This window comes from Mustela nivalis (genome assembly GCF_964662115.1).
Source record: "Mustela nivalis genome assembly, chromosome: 17".
Classification (NCBI taxonomy): domain Eukaryota; kingdom Metazoa; phylum Chordata; class Mammalia; order Carnivora; family Mustelidae; genus Mustela; species Mustela nivalis.
Genome location: NC_139036.1, coordinates 46670336 through 46692233, shown reverse-complemented (window position 1 = coordinate 46692233; position 21898 = coordinate 46670336). Strand labels below are relative to the sequence as shown.

Sequence of the window (21898 nt, the reverse complement as noted above, 5' to 3'; positions counted from 1 at the left end):
TCCGGATTAGTAGTGATCGGTGTAAACACACTAGTGAAACCGCGTGTTTCCTCGCGAGATTTGCACGGCTGGGAGGCGGGGGGGGGGTCCTGGGGGGGTGGGGGAAGAGCCGACAGTGGGGGAGGAGGGGGAGGGGACGAGGAAGGTGGGGGGGGTCCCCGCTGCCCCGGCGCCCCGCCTCCTCCAATCAGCGGCCAGGCTGGCGGGCAGGGGTTAACCAGGGGACCCCGCGCCGGCGGAGGAGGCCGCCGCCTCGCCGGGCGGCTGAGGGCGGACGCACGGGCGGCGCCGGCGACCGGCCGCTCAGAGCCCGACCAGGGCCGGAGTCCGGGAGCCCCCGCCGCCTTCCGTGGGCTACCGGCCCCCGCTCGCGGGACCGGCCCGGCCGAGGCGGTTGAGCCGGCGCCCTGGGCCGCGGACCGGCGCTGGAGGGGCCTCGCCGCCTGGGCCGGGCGCTCCCAGATCCGCCTCGCCGAACCCCGCTCCCGTCTAGTCCCACGTCTCCACGAGTTTGGGTGAGAACTGGGCTCGCTCTACCCGGGGATTGATCTTAGAGGAAGAAAGCCCGTGAGCCGGCGGACCCCGCCCGAACTTCCTCGGAGACGCCCAGTTAGTGAGTTCGCTGTGCCCACCGCGTTGGCTTCTCGCACGCCCCGCCACTCTCCAAAGGGACCGTCCGGCTCCCCAAACCCACACCAGCCGCCCTGGAAAGCGGACAGCCACTTTCCCTCCACATACCTGGCTGGCAGAGGGCGCCTCTAGGGACAAAAGGTGCCCTGGGATCAAGGCTGAGCCCCCACCCCCGCCGGGATGCTGCCCTCTGGAAGCGGGGGGGAGGGCGCTACCCCAAAGGGACACCCGGGCACCCGAAGGGGAGGTTCTATTTCAACCTCTGACAAGAAAAAAAAAAAAACAAAACACCAAAAACACGGCCCTCTTGGGTACTTAGCGGGACCTGCGGGTAAGTACTAGAATGGAAAATACGGGCCTGCCCTTCACAGAATGTCTGCTGAGGAATGAGAAATAGGAAGGGGTGAGCTCTTGTGCGCGGTAGCCCCTGCAGCAAGGAGGGCCTCCTGCATAGGAGAAGCTCCCACTCTGATCACCCAGCACCAAATGGAAAAAGGAAAAAAAGCACATTCTCCACCGACCCCTAGGAGCCAGAACACTTGACTTCAATGCAAATACTCAACTTTGTATTTTGCTGTATCTCTTCCTTGATCAGGTGTGTGAAGATGATTTAAGGAATACAAGTAATTCACAAGGGGAAAATTCAGACAATGAACAACAGCCTTGAACTTTTCCAGGGGGTAGGCCAGTACTTCAAATGGAGTTTCTGCCCTTTTCTCTTATTTTTTCTTAATTCATGTTATATTAACAGAACACAGACTTGCCAAAAGGGCAGAGGATGGCAGTTTACTTTTTGTTCATTACTCGACCTTCCACACCCTTGGACCAATTCAGGCACTGTAGGAAAAAAAAAAAAAAATCCATTAAACCAAGAGTCACCTTGCCCCAGATCCCAGCCAGGTTGGAAAATGCACACACATATTTCCAAAGATAACAGTGTTTCAAGGGGGAGGGGAAGAGCCAACTGGGGGTAAAGAGTAAGGAAAAAGGCCAAGGTGGAGGGCTGTCAGGAGAACCAGAGAACTGAGGAGCAGATAGAATACACAGGACTTGCCTTCCCCTCCAACACAAAAGACCAGCAAATGAGGCAAGCTCTTGGGTTACTGTGAATGATCAAGAAAGCAACTCCTTGGGGCACCTGAGTGGCTCAGTGGTTAAGCCTCTGCCTGGGGCTCAGGTCATGGTCTCAGGGTCCTGGGATCCAGCCCCGAATCAGGCTCTCTGCTCAAGCGGGGAGCCTGCTTCCTCCTCTCTCTGCCTGCCTCTCTGCCTACTTGTGATCTCTGTCAAATAAATAAAATCAAATCTTTGGAAAAAAAAAGAAAAGAAAAGAAAGCAACCCCTTAAAGAGACACCAGAATGTCGAGGGAAAAGACTTTAAGAGAAGGAGCACTGGACAGAGAGTCAGAGCTGAGTTCCAGTCCAGCCGCTCCACAGACAAGCTGCATTGACCTATTACCCAACCTTCTCAAGCTTTGCCAACCTCATCTACGAAGGAAGGGTTTGGACTAGATTTACAAAGTCCTTTCCAGGTCTAAAAGGTTATGATTCCATTTTATGAGGTAATTGTCTCAAATAATCAGTGGAATACGGGGAAAAGTTATATTTTTAGTTTCAGTTTTCCTAGTGTGTTTTTTCTCTGTGTCAAAGAACTTACATTGTCATAGGTCTATTCACAGCCCCACTCTAGATTTAACACTCGTCCTAGTAGGAATTGCTTGTAGGAATTTAATGAATTTGCTTACCACAAAGATTGGGTGCTTCTATTTATATGCATTGTAGAAATGAAGATATCAAGTGTCGGGAGCAAGGGAAAAGAACCTTACCCTTTCCCAGAGAAAGATGGGTAATTTCAAAATAAATTCTCTTGTCAGATGGTTCCTCTCACAATGTGATTGAACCTTGGGTTCAAGAATCAGTTTGTTTAAAATGTGTTTGCTCATATGGCAACTACGTCAGACACAGCTTGTCATAGACTGGCAAATGGTGACATGCCCCATGCAAGGCCCCAATTCCCATTAGCTGTGGAAGGCTCAAACACAGATCCAACTAGAAGTTGTGCATGTTGATGATCTGCTCCTTCTTGTCTCCAGGGGAACGTATGACAGCTCCTCCAAGTTCATTTTCATAGTCACAGGGAAGACCATGGAGAGCTTGCTGGACATGCCTTAGTCTAGTCCTGGTGTTCCCCAAGGTGTGCTCTGGAAGCTTTGATAGGTTAATATGCTTTCAAGGGAGTAGCCACACATTGGTCCTTGGGAAACTCTTGGTTAAAGTGAAGTGGAATCTGTTATTCAGTATTACTTGCCCAAAACATGTAATAGGCATATGGCAGTTGGGTTGGGGAGGGGTGATGGAGGTTTTCAGTACTTTTCCATTTAATTTTGGAACCACCACTCTGGTTTTGATTGGTTGGCTGGTTGGTTGGTTGGTTGAGTGTAGTCATGGAAAAGGTGTTCTGAGACACTGGGGGAAACTGGTTTAACCTCCTTTTGCTTTTTGACCTGTACCACACTGATTGTCCAGCATCTCCTTGAATGTTTCATAATATCCACCATCTGCAAGCAAAAAGATCCTGGCATGTGATACTGAGCAGGTTGACAGTCTTAGTGTGATTGCACCTTTTTCTTTTTCTTTTTTTAAGATTTTATTTATTTATTTGACAGATCACAAGTAGGCAGAGGGAGAGGGAGAAGGAGGCTCCCCGCTGAGCAGAGATCCCGATGCGGGACTCGATGCAGGGCTTGATCCCAGGACCCTGGGATCATGACCTGAGCCAAAGGCAGAGGCTTTAACCCACTGAGCCACCCAGGTGCCCCTGACTGCACCTTTTCTGAAAGGAGCCTGCAATGTGGTGGCTTAAGATGACAAACTAACTAGGCAGCATCCTTGATTTTAATCCATTCTGCCCCTTATCAGCTGTGTAGCCTTAAGCAAGGTATTTAAGTTCTCTGTGCCTCAGTTTCTTTATCCACAAAATGGTGTTAAAATCTCCCAGGACTGTTGGCAGATTAAATGAGATCCCGAATGGTCCCCAAACTCCACATTTCTGCAAAGGATTTCTGTACATTTGTCATTAGACTGGTCTAAGGACACACAGTTTAACTTTGGGAGCCCAGCTGCCAGTGTACTGAGCTGTTTAGATGTTTTGTCTCATAACAGAAAAGGGACAAAATAAAAGGAAAATGACTTGATATCTTCTTAATGAAAGCATTACATTTGTTGGGAGGGGGATGAAGGGTGTGGGGAGTAGAGAAAAACAGGTCACCTGCCCAGTCTCTATGCTGTTCTTCCCCCCACACCCAAGAATTGTGGGTTTCTCATCATATGAATAAATAAGAAATTGCTTGAAGGCAATATTTCCACTGTAAATTGTACTAGATGGGACAGTGTAGAATCCTAAAGTATTTGTGACTGGACAGACTTAAGTTTCCAATCCTGACTCCACCTCTCAGGTTCCCCATCTGAAAACGCCAGCACACCTAATTCCATGAGTTGCTTTAATGAAAACCGAAAACAGTGATGGGAAATGGCTTGTCGCCATGCCTGACCTACAGTAGGCGTTGAGTCGACGTTTTCTCTCTTCTCCCCATTCCTAACAAAAGGAGAAAGTGGTTGGTATCCGTGATCCTGCACGACAAGTTTTTTAAAATCCAGATCCCAGCCTTTGTCAAAATCTGCCAGTCATTCTCCTGTCTCTGTGTTTGTCGTGGCCTCCTCCAGCCCAACTTGCTTCACAAACTTCTCTTGAGCAAGTTGCCCTTGACACCGATTGCTTTATTTATCAAGTCATGCATTCTTCCCCACAGCGCGCTGACCGGCAGCGGGGAGCAATCTTCTTCTCCTGGAGAGTACCTCCCATTTCTAATGTCCTCTTCCAACTCCCTCCCTGAAAGTTATTTTTTTAATAAATGTCTTTTCCCTGCATTGTGTGTTCCTTCTTCTCAGCAGCTGAAATGCAACATAGAACAAAAGAGAGTAAGTGGACTTCAATGTAACAAGACCCTTCTTCCCTTAGCTACGAAAACCCTCCTATTGGTGGTGCTCAGGAAGAAAACTTCAAGTTGGAAAGAACAGCAAACATGGTATTTGTGGAAAGTGGCAAATGTATATTTTTAAAGTCTCAGTTCTGTTGGGTTTTAAAAAAAAATAGGTCTTCAAAGTTTATAATTTTTTAGTAACCTCTGTACCCTATGTGGGGCCGGAACTCAACCCCAAGATCAAGAGTTAGGTGCTCCCCTGACTGAGCCAGCCAGGTGGCCTAATGTTGGCTTTTTATATTAGGTTTAAGTCATCAACCTTCTGACACAGGGACACAGGTCATGAGGGAAAGGGAGCCCGAGCCCCAGGCCCATAGAGAGGAAACAAGGATCACCCGGCGCGGTGCAGGAGGCTTGGGAATGGCCAGCCCCTAAAGGCAAGTCAGAAGATGAGCCCTTTTCTGTACAGCCTCTGAGCTAAGAATGAGCTTTACAATTTTAAACTGTTGAAAGAAAATAGGAGGAGGAATAGGATGGCACATGAAAATTACATAAAATTCTAATTTTGACATCCATAAATAAAGTTCCATTAGAACACAGCCACACTCATCCTTTACATGTCTGTGGCTGCTTTTGCACCACAGATATAAAACAACAATTGTGACAGGCCAGTAAAACCTGAAATCTTTCTATCTGGTCCTTTACAGAAAGTCAGTCCACCTCGGCTCTGGGCCAAGGACTTCTCAAATTGTAAGGAACATATATAACCCCTGGGCATCTTGCTAAATGCAGGTTCTGGCTTAAAAAGTCTGGGGTGGGGCCTGAGACTCTGCACATCCAGGAGCTCCCAGGTGATGTTCTTGCTGCTAGTCTGCAGACCATACTGAGTATCATGGCCTTGAAAGTCTTGTCCGTTTATGTTAATTTTTGTGAATGATTTCTACATAAGCCAATCTTAGAAAATATGAAAACTTGGGAGTGTAACCCAGGATAATAACCTCAAACAGATTTTCCACGTTTCATCCCATATTTTGGCATCATGTAATGACCTGATGGCCGTGGAAATGGACTTACTGACAACCTTGCTAGGGCCAAAGGGATTGCAGCCCCAACATTCCTGGGATGTGAGGCTCCCTTGTATTTGCCGTAAACTTACCATTCTGGCTCCAGAAAGACCCTTCTGAGTTCACCTTAACCAACTTATTCTTTTTTTTTTATTTTAAATATTTTAGTTATTTGACAGACAGAGATCACAAGTAGGCAGAGAGGCAGGCAGAGAGAGAGAGAGGGAAGCAGGCTCCCCACTGAGCAGACAGCCAGATGCGAGGCTCAATCCCGGGACCCCGAGATCATGACCTGAGCCGAAGGCAGCGGCTTAACCCACTGAGCCACCCAGGCGCCCCCCCCTTATCCAACTTATTCTTAAAGGAAAAAAAAAGATGATTTTATTTGAGAGAGGGAGAGAAAGAACATAAGGACGAGGGAGAAGAGGAGGCAGAAGCAGCAGACTCTCCACTGAGCAGGGAGCCTAATGTGGGACTCGACCTAGGACCATGGGATCATGATTGGAGCTGAAGACAGCTGCTTAACCGACTGAGCCATCCAAACTATTCTTGATTTTTCCAATTTGAGGCAAGTCTCCTCTCTCAGCTTTTCCTTCAGGGACCAACACTTCTCAGAGCAACTGACCCTTGGAGAAACATCCAGGTTCAAATCCTAGCCCTTCTAACATGTTCTAAAACCTAAGGACACGCAAGTTCCAGTGCCTCCATTTTCCTACCTGTGCAGTGGAGATAAAGTACATAAAGCCACTGGATTTGTGGCAGGAGCTTCTAACCTGCAAGCATCTCAAAACTTCACATACCCCAAGCCCAAGCCTGCTCCTGCCCTGAGTGAACTCATTTTAGCAAATGTCAATTCCATTTTTTCATGATCTAAATCAGAAACCTTGGAATTATCCTCTTCTACCTTTACCCCCAGCTCCTCCACTTCAGCCTGTCTGCTCCCACCTCAGGGCCTTTGCACTTACTATCCCTCTACCTGGAATGCACTCCATCATATACCCCCACTGGTGTTGACCACAGGTCTTTACATCCCATGAAGTGCATCCTATCTTCTGTGTATATATGATAATGGGATATAACTGGCAAATAGCTACCCTTCTATGATAGAAAAGAGCCTCCCACCACTTTCAAGGGACAACCATTCTAGGCTTCTGAAGTAAGTGAGGAGTAAAAAGAGCACTGTCCCAAATCAAATGCTTGCTCTTATGTGCCCGCCACTTGGAAAAACACACAATAAACATGTGACTGTATGTCAAGGGTAATGAGTGTATGAGAAGAAAACAAGTAGGAAACATGAATAGAACCCTAGGCCCTGGGGGTAGTGTAGATGCTTTTTGTTTGTTTGTTTTGTTTTTTTAAGATGATACTTTCTGTAGGCAGGTAGGTCCAGCAGAGCTTTTCTCCCATAAAGTGCCATCTGAGCACATGCCTAAAAGGAAATGAAAGTGCAAACCCTGTCACTGTCTAGGGGTAGAGCCTTCCAGGGAGAGAGAACAGTGAATGAAAATGCGCTGGGCCCTGGACCTGCAGGCCAATGTCATCAGAAGTGTTTCTGGGCTTTCCAAACTGTGCGTGATAGACACATGCTACAGAGCAGAGAACACAGGTGGGCCACAACTGCAGCCAGGTTCTGGTGTAATGGGGTACTTAATGCTGTAGTGCATTTCAACAGTTTTGAGCCTGTGTATAATGTCTAATCCCAAAGGATAGGGATTATAACAGAAAGCACTTACTGAGCATTTAAGGGCAGGCACCAGAATGAGATCATGTTCATTATCACATTTAATCCTTTCAACCTTGAGGAAGGCCCACCATACAGATGAGAAGGAGAGAGTAGAGAAGAGGTATGAGGTCCCCAGTCAGCTCATAGGCAGCTGAATCATAATTCTCCCAGAGAACATCTGGGTCCAGAGTGCCCCCGCCCCACCCCCTACACCCCCGCTCCACTGGGTCTAGGTCTAGGCTGTTTCAGGTGGCCCAAGTGCTCTGTTCTGTCCCTCCTGGACTGTCCCAGATTCCACCTACACTTTTACTTTAGTTCAATTAACTCCAACTTTACTCCACCTCGTTCTGGTGTCTTGTTTCATGATCCCATATTTATTTTCCCCCATCTTTCCCATCTGCCAGCTAGTTTTCACTTCCTGTGAAGGCTTACCCATGGACGGCTGGGTAGTTATTTAAGTAAGACTCTCCTAGAATGTGGTTCTTGGTCTTCAGGTCCCTTGCTTCAGAGCTCATCTAACTCAGGAAGAATGTAATCAAAATATGGAGAGAATGGTACACACCCATGATGTTGATTCACTTTAACATGACCGCCAAGCAGCAACATTTGACCAGCTGACTTTCCTCACAGAAAAGCTACTCAGGAAGGCAAACCAACACCACAAGGTTCCCCCACAAGACAGGGGGATGACTGGGCTAACTTCCTGGCTCCACCATGGTAAGCTACATTCAGCTGCTGTTCCCAATTCCTCGAAACAGGACGCTGTCTTCTAAAAAGCCAGGGTGTTGGTCTGTCCCTGGTATAGAATGACACCAAAGCCCTGCTTTTTAGACTTCTCTCTTGGGTGCTGGGTGGGCAGATCACAGCTCTTCTGAAACCACAAGCAATGTAGAGGCTTACGTTTTCTTAGACATTTGGATCGCCCATTTTTAGCCAACTCTGCTTCTTTGTAGGTGGCTGATCTCAGCCTACACTTGTTGAGTCTTCCAAGTCTTCTTCTCGGGGTTTTGCAGGTATCTTGGTGAGGCCTCGGGTTTTAGGTTCTGCTTTAACATTTACTAGTATGAGACTTTAGGAAATTGAAGTAACTTTCCTAAGGTGTTATATATCAAGCTGACAGCTAACACCTGTCCTCCTCCCAAGCTTGCTCTAAGGATGAAACCTGTTAACACAATAAAGCTTTTTGAGATTTGGAAGAAAAAAAATCATGTAAATGCAAAAATGAAATAATTTTTCAAGGCAAGATCTCCCTAAAACAATAGTTGCAACAGGGAAAGAGAAGCTGACATCACAACTGGGCCCAGAAAACTGCACACAATCTACAGCCTATACAATCTTCCCAGTAGCCCGGGGTCCATTACTGATGGCAGCGTGGTTCCATCTGGTCCAAGAACTGCCACCCTAAAATACACTTTTGTATCTTGGTATTTTTTAAAGATTTCTTTATTTTAGAGAAAGAGAGAACATGTGAGTGGGGGGAGGGGCAGAGGGAGAGAGAGAGAATTGTTAAGCAGACGCTCTACTGAACATGGGGCCCAATGTGGGGCTTCACCCCGGGCCCCTGATATCATGACCTGAACTGAAACCAAGAGTCAGACACTTAACTGAGGGAGCCATCCAGGTCCCCTCTTGATTTGAAGCCATCCACAGACTATAGAGATATTGTTTGCCTGGTCTCCCATTGTTCTTTCCCTAATCCAGATTTTGGTGCAGAGTAAATGTGATGCTGTGAAAGCAATACAAGAATCAGAGTTATAAGACCTGGTTCAAAACTCTGCCTCCCTGTCAGTGCGGCCCAGTCCAATGTCATTCCCCTGACGGAGCTCTGGCCACCCAACTGTTAAAGGGGCCCCTCGGAGTTGCTGGGAGGCTGGGATGTGGTAACCTAGAGAGACTAGCATAAAGCCAGTATGTAGAAGACACTCAGAAGATGCGTAGATGCTTATTAATTTTGTTCAAAGAAGCTTGTTTAAAATAGGCATGTCAGGGGGCGCCTGGGTGGCTCAGTGGGTTAAAGCCTCTGCTTTCGGCTCAGGTCATGATCCCAGGGTCCTAGGATTGAGCCCTGCATCGGGCTCTCTGCTTGGCAGGGAGCCTGCTTCCCTTCTTCTCTCTCTGCCTGCCTCTGCCTACTTGTGATCTCTCTCTGTCAAATAAATAAAATCTTAAAAAAAAAAAAAAAAAGGCATGTCAGGGGCACCTGGGTGGCTCAGTCAATTAAGCATCTGACTCGATTTCAGCTCAAGTCATGATCTTGAGGTTATGGGTAGAAGTCCTCCCCTATCCCATAACAGCACTCCCTCTTTCTCTCTCTCTCTCTCAAATAAATAAATACTTCTTTAATACTTTATTAACAATAAAAATGTCTGGTCACAGTTACCAATTTGTTTGATGAAAGAAAGCTGTTTATCTTTAGTCTCCTCAAAACAGAGATTTTAACTTCTAAGCTTTTCCCAGACATCCCAGGCTCTTTTGTTTAAGAATGGTTTTTGTTGAAAAAACACAAAAAATAATGTTTTTTTAAATCTCCCTGAACAGATAACTGTGTACAGGAGAAGGGATTTCCAGGCACGTGGGTGGCTCAGTCGGTTAAGTGTCTGTCTTCAGCTCAGTCATGACCCAGAGTCCTGGAATCGGGTCCTGCAGTCGGGCTGCCTGCTCCACAGGGAGGCTGTTTCTCCCTCTGCTTCTTTCTCTCCTTCTGTCTCTCATGAATAAATACATAAAATCTTAAAAAAAAAAAAAAAAAAAAACTTCCTTAGTTGCTGCTTTTGCCACCAAGACAATGGTGTATCAACTCCCAGGCTGCTTAAGGGGTGGCAGGATTTTACTTTTGTTCTGATGTTCAGTCTCTAGCATCAGTGTTGCCAGGATATCACATGGTAACAGATTTCCCAGTCGGACTGCAAACTTGGCATCTTACTGACCAGCGCATCTATTCCACTCCTGTATCAGAGCCGGAAACACCCTGGTAGGTTCTTCTTTCCTCACACATGGACACAAGACTTGCCTGACCAAGAGGTTCTTCTTCCCTGGGGTGCCCTTATACATACCCCCACATTGACAACCACGAGCTGGGCAGAGGCCCTGCCGCCTGCTGTACAGATACTTGAGGAAAGGGAAGGGCGCTGGGAGGCCTCGGGTGTTCACACTGCCTGAAGGCCGGCCTCACACCTGGCACTGATGCAGAATTTGCATGCTGCCCCGTGGGGCTGGTGCAGGGGGAGGTGGTTCTGTGCCCTCGTGGGCCCTCCGTCTCCTCTCCCTCCCCTGATTGTGCTCCCTGGAGCACACCCCACCCCCAAGAACACCCCCAGGAAGTAGGCCTGGGTTTGGTTTTCCAGCACCTGCTCGTTTATCTCTTCCACTAGAGAAAGTATGAAAAGTATGTTACATTAACAGACTCTTGGGGAGTGTCCCTTAGTCCACTGAGGGACACTGGGGGCATTGTCTTGGAAGCTGACCAGGAGCAAGGTTGACCCCAGGATCCTGTTCAAGCTCTATGCCGCTGAACTCTCTCTGGTTACTTTTCCTTCTGAGCCTCAACTTCCTCATCTGTAAAATGGGGGCACAATACCCATCCAGAAGGGTATACCTAAAGCATCAAGCACAGTGCTTGGCCAAACAGTCAGACAGTAACATGGGGCCTCCTGGAATGAGGACTTCTTCTTTTTGCTCATTTGACTTTTAAAAAACCATCTTCCTAATTGTGTTGACCAATATGTATTTATGATACATAAAATTGACTTTGTTTATACAGTTTTCAGGAGGTCTCTAAACTAGAGCTGAGTCCCAGCACCATCAGCCTGAAGTGTGATGGCCAAAGGCCCCAGCAGCACCAGCCACAGGAGAGGGGTGAGGGAGCAGGGGACCAGCCTCTCCTCACCCCCACTCCTCGGGAGGCAGCAAACTTTTTCTGAAAAAGGCCAGATACAGGAACTATTTCAGGCTACTGTCCCTGATGCAACTACTTAACTCTACGGGCTAGCAGGAAAATAGCCACAGATGATATGTAAGTGAAGACTATGGCTATTCCCAGTTAAACTCTGTTTGCAAAAATAAGAGGCTGGCTGCAACGTGATTCCCAGACTGTGGCTTATGTTAGAATCACCTGGGGGCTGCTTCTTACCACTCTGTCCCCCCCTCCAGAGCTTCTGATTCAGTGGGTCTGTGGTGGAGCCTGTCATTTGCATTTCTAATTTCCCAGGTGAGGCTGGTGCTGCTGGTCTGGGAACCGCTCTGAGAAACCACCGCAGCCATTTCCACTCCCCTTCTTTGTGCACCTAACACTTTATTCCTGCTGTGAATATAGCATTTATTATGTCATATATATAGATATATCTAGATATATGCTATAGATATATAGATATGTATCTAGATACATATCTATATATCTATATCTATAGTATATATCTAGATCTATATCGTATATATACTATATATATACGATATAGATCTAGATATATATAGATACAATATATAGTATATATACTATAGATATAGATCTAGATATATACTATATATCTATAGAATATATACTAGATCTATATCTAGATATATACTATATAGTATATATCTATATAGTTAGTGGTCAGTGTGGGGGGTCTCCAGGACCTTTTTTTTTTTTTTAAAGATTTTATTTATTTATTAGACAGAGAGAGATCATAAGTAGGCAGAGAGGCAAGCAGAGAGAGAGAGGAGGAAGCAGGCTCCCCGCTGCGCAGAGCCCGACGCGGGGCTTGATCCCAGGACCCTGAGATCATGACCTGAGCCGAAGGCAGCGGCCCAACCGACTGAGCCACCCAGGCGCCCCCTCCAGGACCTTTTTAATTTTTAAGTAAGCTTTACACCCAACATGGGGCATGAACTCATGACCGTGAGAGTGAGAGTATTACTGACCGAGCTAGCCCAGTGCCACTCTGGGATCCTTCCTTAATCACCTTTCTATCCTAATGCCTGATGGTAACAGTTGCTCATCATTTAGTGACTTTGAGGGAGGGTCACAGCCATTGAAGCCCCAGGTCCCTCCCTGCTCCCTGGCGGACATTTCTGCCTGGAACTCTGTGCAGCCTAGGCCCAGCCCTGTCACAGAGAAAGGAAAAGGGACTTTGTCTCCCTGCCTATCCAGAAACAGGCCAAAAAAGGAGACATTCCCTCCTCAGACTAGACCTTGAACCTGAACTGTTTCCTAAGGAAATAAAACAAGAGAGGGTGGGGGCTGGTTTGTTTGATTTCGTTATCATCATCATCATCATCATCATCATTTTGCTTCTAAATGGACTGTTCAATTTGTAAGGGGGCCAGGGTTCCATCCAGATGCTGGTTTGCTGTGGAAAACCACCATTTCTGAGTTACACTAAGAGAGCATTTAAAATGAACTGCAGGGGGACGCCTGGATGGCTCGGTTTAAGTGGCTGCCTTTGGCTCAGGTCCTGATCCCAGGGTCCTGGGATCAAGTCCCACACTCAGCTCCTGGCTCAGCAGGGAGTATGCTCTCCCTCCCACTCTGCCTGCTGCTCTCCCTGCTCATACTCTCTCTCTCTGTTAAATGAAGAAGTAAAATCTTAAAAAATAAAATAAAATGAACTGCAGGGGCGCCTGGGTGACTCAGTGGGTTAAAGCCTCTGCTTTCAGCTCAGGTCATGATCTCAAGGTCCTGGGATCGAGCCCCACATCAGGCTCTCTGCTCGGCAAGGAGCCTGCTTCCCCCTTTCTCTGCCTCCCTCTCTGCCTACTTGTGATCTCTGTCAAATAAATAAATAAAATATTTAAAAAAAATAAAATGAACTGCAGCCACGGCTTTTGCTCAGATCAGACAGAATCCAGTTTGGTCTTGATAAAAAGGAATGATAGTAGAGAACTTGCTATGCTTTGAGTGGCAGGAGCTTCAGCAACTCATGGATCTGCCTCCTTCTCCTGGAACTTACTGCCTCCCTCTTGGTTTTTACTCCTGGGACGCTCTGCAAGAGGCAGGTGTGGAGTGGCACGCGCTTCCCCCCACCTCCTTTGAGGAGGACACATTGGCAGGAGCTCCGCAGAGACAGAGCTGAACATCGGGCTAACGGGGGTAATCCCAGTGATGGGCTGGCTGCAAAGTGCAGATGTGAATTGACCTCCCTCTCTCCGGTTCCCAGGCCTGTCTCAGGGAGGCTTACACAGGATTTCCTTTGGTCTGTGAAGTTTCACCACCATCCCCACCTAAGTCCCGTCTCTCACTCTCTCCTTTCCAAATTATTAGACAAAACGGGGAGTCAGGACTCCTTCCCCTCCCCACCTCGATGGGCTCCCTGAACACTGCCCAAGGTCCAGACAACATTTGCTGCCCCTCTGGACTGTAGCACACATGGTGAGGACCCAGTAACCTGAAGCAAGGGCAGTCCGCATGGCAAAGAAACAGGACTGACCCGAGCGTGGCTGGGACTCCTTCTGCTCTGCCCTGTCCCTGCCACCTCGTTACCCCAGCCTGCCAATCAGTTTTGCATCAATAAACTTTATGTTCAGGGCTTTGCAGAATGAATCAAAGGAGAGCAGCTAAAGGCTGATCTCTGACCTTGGCACATAAACAGCCTACAGATTGGGCTTGACAGTTAATAAAGGAAAGGCCCCGCAATTCTCTGATGCCTCTTTGCCTTAATTAGATCGAGCGTTCATAAGCTATGGGGAAATCTTCAATTTGAAGAGAAAGACCCCACAAGACAGGCACTCACAGCTCCACTCATTCATTCACACGTTCAGACTGTCAGTCCCTCTCCCAACCAGACTGATACTTGTCAAGCTCTGCGCTGTGCTAGGGCTTTCGAGTGAAGGGCTCTATAGAGTTCCAAGGTCCGCACCGTGCTCTCCTGGAGACAGCAGCCGACGGACAGTTGAGAGCACAAGCTCCGGGGCAGACACATCTGAACTTGAATCCTGATTCTGCTGGGTGGCCTTTGGCAAGTTATTTAACCTCTCTGCCCTTGGCTTCCTCTTGGGGTTAATAATACCAACCGCTGAGGGTTGTCATCAAGACTAAGTGAGACCATCTGCACAAAGCATTCAGCACAGAGCACGGCGCCCAGCAAGCCCGCCAGAAATGGACTTCCCCGTGCACTTGGCTGGCCAGCCAGCTCTACGTGGGGGGTGGGGGGGTGTTTGAGAGGTGCCTTCCCTCCCCCTGGGGCTCAGCTGGTAACAGGGAGCCGGTGAGGACATCCCCTGTCTCTGCCCTCAATGATACTGGAAGCCGACTGTTGACTGCTCTTAGTTTCTTCATCTCTAAAATGGGGTGCAGGTGGTGATCCCTCCAGAGGCCCCGGAAAGAGCATTCACAGAGAAGCCGGCAGCTGCACCTTGCAGGGGAAAGGACCACAGGGATATCAAGTTCCAGCGCAGCCTCTGGCTTTGTCTTCAGTGCCACCGCGGCCCCGCGGGCTGTCTTTAATAATAGATATTTTAAAATTCCCGAACCCACTTCATGCTATATTTGCCCGCACACAGAGGTTTATTCAGTGTTAATCACATTAATCTGCTGTTTCATTTCACGCTGTGCGATGCCAACTTCAGTGAGAGCCAGGAGAGAGCAGAATTTACTCTCAAAGGGCTTCGTGCTGCGTTCACCCAAACGGTGCCTTGTCAAGGCATTTCAGAACCCCAGGGACCTCTGGGCCACCCCCGCACTCCCCAGGGGTGCCCCGAAGCCTTACACAGCCTGCCTTTCAAGGGTCTCTCTGTATATGTTAGTTTTTACTCTCAATTAGAAATCTCTTAGGCAAGCGTCCAGTTTTTACTAGCTATCTCTAATTCTTAAACAATGCGAACACATGCTCTTCAGTAAAACTCCCCAGCAGGTGCCTGTCACAAAGGGCCCCTGAGCGCACTGGAGTGTGGAGGGTCCTTTGAGATCTCCCAGTATGACTCCCTCCTGTTACAGATGGAAAAACTGAGGTGAAAGGACTTAAATCTCTCCTCTCTTGGCTCCTTCCTTAAGCCAATGAAGAACATTCATTCAGATCTTAAACACAAAACCACACATTTGCCAATTTTTTCTTGGCCCCGTGCCCCAATCTGCTTGAACCTCCCACTTGCCCTCGGGGTCCTGTCAGCCAGCTGCCAGCCCCAGATCTTACTTGGGTGAGGAAAATGGAAGGCATCAGACAGGAACATCTACCATCAGTGACCCCCGTGGCCCAGCCCAGCATGGAACAGTGTCCCCTCGGGCCATAGGCCGCCCTCCGTGTGTTGGTGGCCCTTGTCCACCGCCTGCCTAACCAAAGACCTTGTCCTGCATCTCTGATCCAGTTCTGACCTCACCAATTTATCTTCCCATAGGATCATTTCTCTCAACATACATATGCACATGTTCTCATTTAAAAAACGTTTTTTCATTTTTAAAAATTGTGTTTAAAATCCTGCCTTGACGTCACGTTCTGCTCCAGCTCCTATACCATTTCTCTCCTTCAGAATTCTGTGGTTTCCCTTTCCTCCTCACCTGCCGCTCACTTTTTCTAAGTTGCCTTTTTCCCAATTTTTTTTTTTTTCCGAGGAAAAACATAAGCCTGCAGCAATGTTGAAAAGTTTTAAAATACCCTTGGCCTAGCCACATTTGCTTTTCTTTTCTCTAATAGATAACATACCTATATATAGTACATAACTTATACATAGGTAATAGATGCATAAATGAGTATATACAAATTATGTATATAAATACATGTAGGTGGGCATGTTTAGTTTTATTGCTATTGTTGAATCACTGGGAAGTTGCAGGCATCCTGCTTCTTCACCCCTCAGTACTACAACAAATACTACAATGTGTGTCTCCTAAGAGCTAGGATACTCTTACTTAACCACACACCGTTATTACAAGAAATTGAATGCTAATACCATATTATTTAACATAAGGTCCGCTTTCACAATTCTCCATTTGCACTGAAAATGTCCTTCATAATTATTTTTTAATCCAGATTCCAGAAGGATGAGGCCCGCCCCAATTTAACATCCAGATTAAACCTCCACCCAGACTGTCCAAGGTCAGGGTAACTTCATTACCAAATCTAAAGGCTCTTTCTCTGGCCTCAATGGGGGTTCAGCCAGGGCAGTCTCCTCTGGACTCCAGGTCACACATAGTCCTTTCCTCCCACGTTCCTGCTCCTTCCCCTCTCCCCGTCCTCTGTCTGTCCTCCCCAGGCCTCTGTGTTGGGCCCTCCTCCCCAGCTCCCAGGTGGTCTCATCTACGCCCCTGGCTTTAGCACGAGCGGCCGACTGATGCCACCCACATTTCCAGCATCCGGGGCCAACCCATTATAACCCATCTCTCCCCAACTCCAGACCGATGTACCCCACTGCCTTCTTCTCAGCCTCTCCCCTCGGACATGCCAGTAGCGCCTTCAACCTGATTATGTCCAAATGGAAGCCCCGATGTTTCCCTTCTTTGCCATCTCATTAACAGCGTCACCATCACCTACTTACCTTTTGGTCCTGATTCTCTCCTTCCTTGCCCCCCCCCGCCCCCCCCCCCGCAGGGTCCTATCTCCATTCACGCTCCCTCCACCTTGTCGGCTACTACAAAATCTGGTTGCTCCCTTGGTGGCCTAGACACCCCAGGGGCTTCCAAACTGCTCTCTACCCTTGCCCCACCCCCACAATGCATTTTCCAGCTCTGTTAATCTTTTCAAATATAATCCAGGTGGGGCCACTCCTACTCTTAAAACTCTTCTACAACTTCTCAATGTATTGAGAGAACGTCCCAAATCAGCAGGGTTCACGAGGTGCTTGGTGGTCTTACGAGCCCTGGCACTTTCTGACCCTCCTCTACCATTGTTCCTGGTGACCCAACCCTGGCCTCCCTCGGGGCTCTTGTTTGTACGGCTCTTTGGCCTCTGCAGGCCACGCTCACCTGGGATCTCAATGGCTGCCTGGCCTTCCGCCTTCATGGCAGCCGAATGCCCCGCAGCGCACACCACCCGGATCCGGCCGCCATAGTCAGCGGCCGTCTCTCGGCAACGTCCTGCGAAGGGCTCTGATTGGCTTAGCCAGTGTCACATGCACACCCCGTCCAATCATTTGTGGCCAGAGAGGTCACTGGGCGGAAACGCGGCAGCCATGGTGCCCTAGTCCTCTGGGGTTGGAGGGTTGGGAGTGGGAGCCTTTGCTGGCGAAGGGGTTTGTGTGATGACCTGGGGTTTACCGTCTCTGTCTTTGCTCAGTGTTCAGTACGCTGCGCTGGTCAGCAGCTCTTAACCTACTGGGGACTGCCTCTTTTATTTGGTTAGTGAAAAGTTGTTTTAAACCAGTATATAGTTACTGATAAAAAAATTCAAAAATATAGAAAATTGTGGGGAAAGAGACCCCAGATCTCTACCAGCTGATGACAACCACTGGTAGCCTTCTCTGGCTGTGCTGTCCTCTCCCTGGACAAGCTCCAATCACAACCTGAAGGGCCCGTCTGCTGGCAGCTTCCTCAGAGTGCAATTATGAGTCCCCCCCTTTTTTTTTCTTTAAAGATTTTATTTATTTGAGAGACAGAGTGGGCACCCGAAGCGAGGTGGAGAGAGAGAGGGAGGGAGAAGCAAGCTCCCCGTTGAGCAGGGAGCTGGAGGTGGGGCTCAATCCCAGGACCGTGGGATGATGACCTGAGCTGAAGGCAGACACTTAACCGACTGAGCCACCCAGGAGCCGCCCTTTATTTATTTTTTTAAGGAGGCTCCACCCCCAATGCAAAGCCTGACCTCAACACCCTAAGATCAAGACCTGAGCTGAGGCCAAGAGCCTTAACAACTTAAACAGTTGAACCAACCAGGCAACCCTTAGTTCTGATTCCTCTTTTTTTTTTTTTAAAGGGTTGTAAGAGCATATATTTTTATTTTAGTTTGCCTCTTTTTTTTTTTTTTTTAATGGAGAGGGAGGGGCAGAGAGGATCTCCATGGCTATCTTGGAGCCCATGGTTTTATCTCACAACCTGATATGATGACCTGAGCTGAAAATCAAGCGTCAGATGCTTAACCAACTGAGCCATCTTAGCTGCCCCCAGTTCTGATTCTTAACCCCATTTTTTCTAATTCTCACTCATTCCCTGCAGTGACTTCAACCACCACCTTCGTGCTGATGATTCCCTCATTAAATCCTCTCCTGCCTATTTCTTAGTTCCAAATTTTTAGCTGTCTGTTGGACCTGGCATGTCCATGAGATGCCTGTGGGTGGCTCAAACTACAGGCTTGTTACTCTCCCTCCATATCCTCAAATCTCTTCCTCTTTCTCTTGATTGAAACCCTAATTATAGCATCAACATCCCCCCTATGGTTAGAGCCAGAAACTTCCAGGTTATTCTCAGTTTCTCTCACTCCCTACTTCCCTTACCTCATACCCATCGGCAATCCTATCCTTTGTACTGGTTAAATGTGGCTGGCCCCCTTCCAACCTTTCTGCCCTCACTTCCACAGCATTGGTTCATTCCCTCTTGTTGGAACTATTGGAATCTTCTTTCTGACCTCCCTGGCCCTGGTCTCCCCTGCCCCTGCATCACCGCTCCCCCCACCCCCGAAACACACACACCCTTTCATCCCCTGTGATCATCTCCATGATTTGGGGCCAGAGGTAATTTTCTTGAATGCCCACGCAATTATTCTTTTGTCTTCCTTTCAGTTTCTGCAGTGGCCCTCTGCTGTCCACAGGATTAAGGCCCAACTCATCAGCCTGGCATCTGAGGCTCCCACAACCTGTCTGGGAGGAACTGACTGGAAGACATCTGTAATTCTCAGGAGACACTCCAAGACCTGCCCCATGCAGGACATTCACAACGTTGTCCTCTTGCTGCTCCTTCGCGTAAATGGGTCTTTGTGAAATTCCATTTTTTTGATCAGACACTATTACCTCATCCCCATCCACCAGGAAAAACTTCGCCCTCAGGGCACTTGGGTGGCTCAGTCAGTTAAGAGGCTGACTCTTGATCTTGGCTCAGGTCATGATCTCAGGGTCTTGGGACTGTGCCCCGCATCGGGCTCCCCACTCAGTGGAGAGTCTGCTTGAGATTCTCCCTCTCCCTCTGCCCCTCCCCCCAGCTCTTGCCCAAGCCCTTTCTCTCTCCAAAATAAATAAATCTTTAAAAAACAAAAACACTTCACTCTCCAAGACCCTGCCTGAGGGTTACCTGCTTGTGACATCCACCCTGAGAAGCCCTGTTTTTCTGTGCTCTGGGAAAATGGCATTTATAGCAAGAAACATATAAATAGAAACCACTTCTGTAAGAATAAATGCAAAAGGCTAGATTTTGTTACTTCAGGCCCTGGACGCTGCCATGCCAAGCTCCTCCCCCACAGATATCTCGCCCAGTTAGAACCCCCCCCCAATGTGCATATATAAATGCTAAATACTTCACCCAACACTTCTCTCCACAAATGTTTCCCTGAGGCAGTGTGAGTTGGACAGAGAGGGAAGGTGGAGTGAGAGGTCACCCACGTTTAGCTCTACCAGCTCTGCCCCAGCATCTGGGGGGCTGATGCCAGCGAGATTGCATTGTGAAAGAAAGAAAGAAAGAAAGAAAGAAAGAAAGAAAGAAAGAAAGAAAGGAAAAACAACTTTCTGAACTGTATCACACATACATGTTGATACAAAAACAAACATAAGGCTGCATTCACAATCGTATATTCATTAGTGTTAAATTTTTTATTTTCTGGTTTTAAAATAAATGAAAATGAAGGGGCACAGTCTGCTAAGGGTCCAACTCTTGGTTCAGCTCAGGTGCTGATCTCAGGGATGTGAGATCGAGCCCCGTAGTGGGTCTGATTGAGACCTCCCCCTGTCCCTCTGCCCCTCCCATGCACGCCCCCCCCATAAATAGATAAATAAATAAATCTTTAAAAACAAACAAATAAACATTTCCCAGGGCCCCCGAGGTATCACAGGCCAGAGGCACTGTGCCCTAGAGAATGTGCTCTGTACCTAATGGAGAAGCTGGCCTTGACTAAGGGCAAATACCCCAAATTTGTTAAAAGCCTGAAGGTCTTACCTCTTCTTCGTCACAGCTCTTTGGGACCTTAGGGAAGAAACATAGATTAGTGCTCCTGCCACCATCTCATACACACTCACACAACAACACGTTTATTCTCTCCAGGCCGAGGGACAAAGCATTGATACGACTACTAAATAAACAGCACAGAATGACACGTACCTTACACGAAGGAGTCTTTAAGAGCAGAACAGCCCACTGAAGCTGGCGTCTGACGCTGTTCCCTGCGAGGAGTTGGTTTGTGTGATGGGGCTACCAGGGCTGCCAGATCATGTGTATTCTCTCACTTAAATCCAAGTCACAGTTGCGGAGATAGACTCAGGGGAATCCAGTAACTGGGCCAAGATGGCACAGAGAACTGACCCAACAGTGACTCCAGCATCTCACCCTCTGTCTGCGCTCTCATGAGTTGTTCTGGACACTTGGGAGTTAGGGGTGCCCAAAGGCCTTCCAGTGGAGAGGTCTAGGAGGCCTTTAGATAAACTAATTCAAGGCTCAAGTGAGAGCCTTAGCTTATGACACAGATTAGGGAATTATCCAAGTATGGGTGGCTTCTGGCGATTCAAAGCGGACCACCTCGTTTGTTCGTTCACTGTGCTGGTTTCTCTGTGTCACGGGGCAAGTTGGCCAGTTTCCCTACAGCTGTTTATGTTTTTTAAACAGATTTATTTATTTTCTAGAGGAGAGACAATGCACATGCGTGGGGAGAGGAGCAGAGGGGGAGGGAGAGAAATCTTAAGGCAGACTCCTCGCTGAGTAGGGGACCCCACGCGGGGCTTGATCTTAGGACCCTGAGCATCTAACCAAGAGTTGGATGCTTAACCGAGTGAGCCACCCAGGTGCCTGTTTCTGTACCTTTAAACCGTTCTGACTGGTCCTTGTCTTGGGAGCTGGGCAGCCTTGCTCCCTTAGTGGCTCTTGCTCGCTACTCTTTCGCAGGGATGGCTGGTTTCTGAGAGAAGTTTAGGGGGCACCTTCCTTCCATCCACAGCCTCGGGGCTTCCATCTCCAGACACACTACTCCTTGCTGGATGAAATGACAGCATCGAACTCTTCTTCACTTTGGTGACATGCTCTAGGGACCCAGTTCCTGGGTGACATTCAATGTTCCCACCCACCTGAGAAATATTCACTGAGCACATTCTATGTACCGGACATCATTGTAGGTACTGAGGACACAGTTGTGATCAAAGTAGACAAAATCCTGACCCCAAAGAGGTCGTATCATAGTAGAGAGGCAGGAGGCAGATAATAAAACATTAAGAGCAATGCTGTATGTCAGGAGGAAGATAAAGCCACATGATGTGGTAGGATTGAGGGCCGGGAGAGAGGGCTCTAGGGGGTGGTGGTGACCCTGGTAAAGGGTGTCAGCAGGGAAGGACTCTCACGAGTCAGGGGACATTTGAGTTGAAATCTGGGTCAGGAGAAGACACAAGTCATGGACAAAACGCAGGGCCCTGAGGGCAGGAGCAGCAAGTCCTGAGGGGTCTGGGCATGGCCTGTCTGGAAAGCCTGCTTGACA

General features: G+C 48.2%; 2 long non-coding RNA genes across 2 annotated transcripts; one reads left to right on the top strand and one right to left on the bottom strand.

Annotated features, from left to right (window-relative positions):
- Positions 1-117: 117 nt before the first annotated feature.
- Positions 118-4557, top strand: LOC309851358. Its single transcript, XR_014304740.1, has 3 exons — positions 118-613; positions 1226-1310; positions 4086-4557. It is a non-coding gene; the product is annotated as an uncharacterized lncRNA (long non-coding RNA).
- LOC309851364 lies at positions 4203-17357 on the bottom strand. Its single transcript, XR_014304752.1, has 2 exons — positions 17269-17357; positions 4203-4581 (listed from the first exon to the last, which is right to left on the bottom strand). It is a non-coding gene; the product is annotated as an uncharacterized lncRNA (long non-coding RNA).
- Between the last annotated feature and the right edge of the window lie 4541 nt (positions 17358-21898).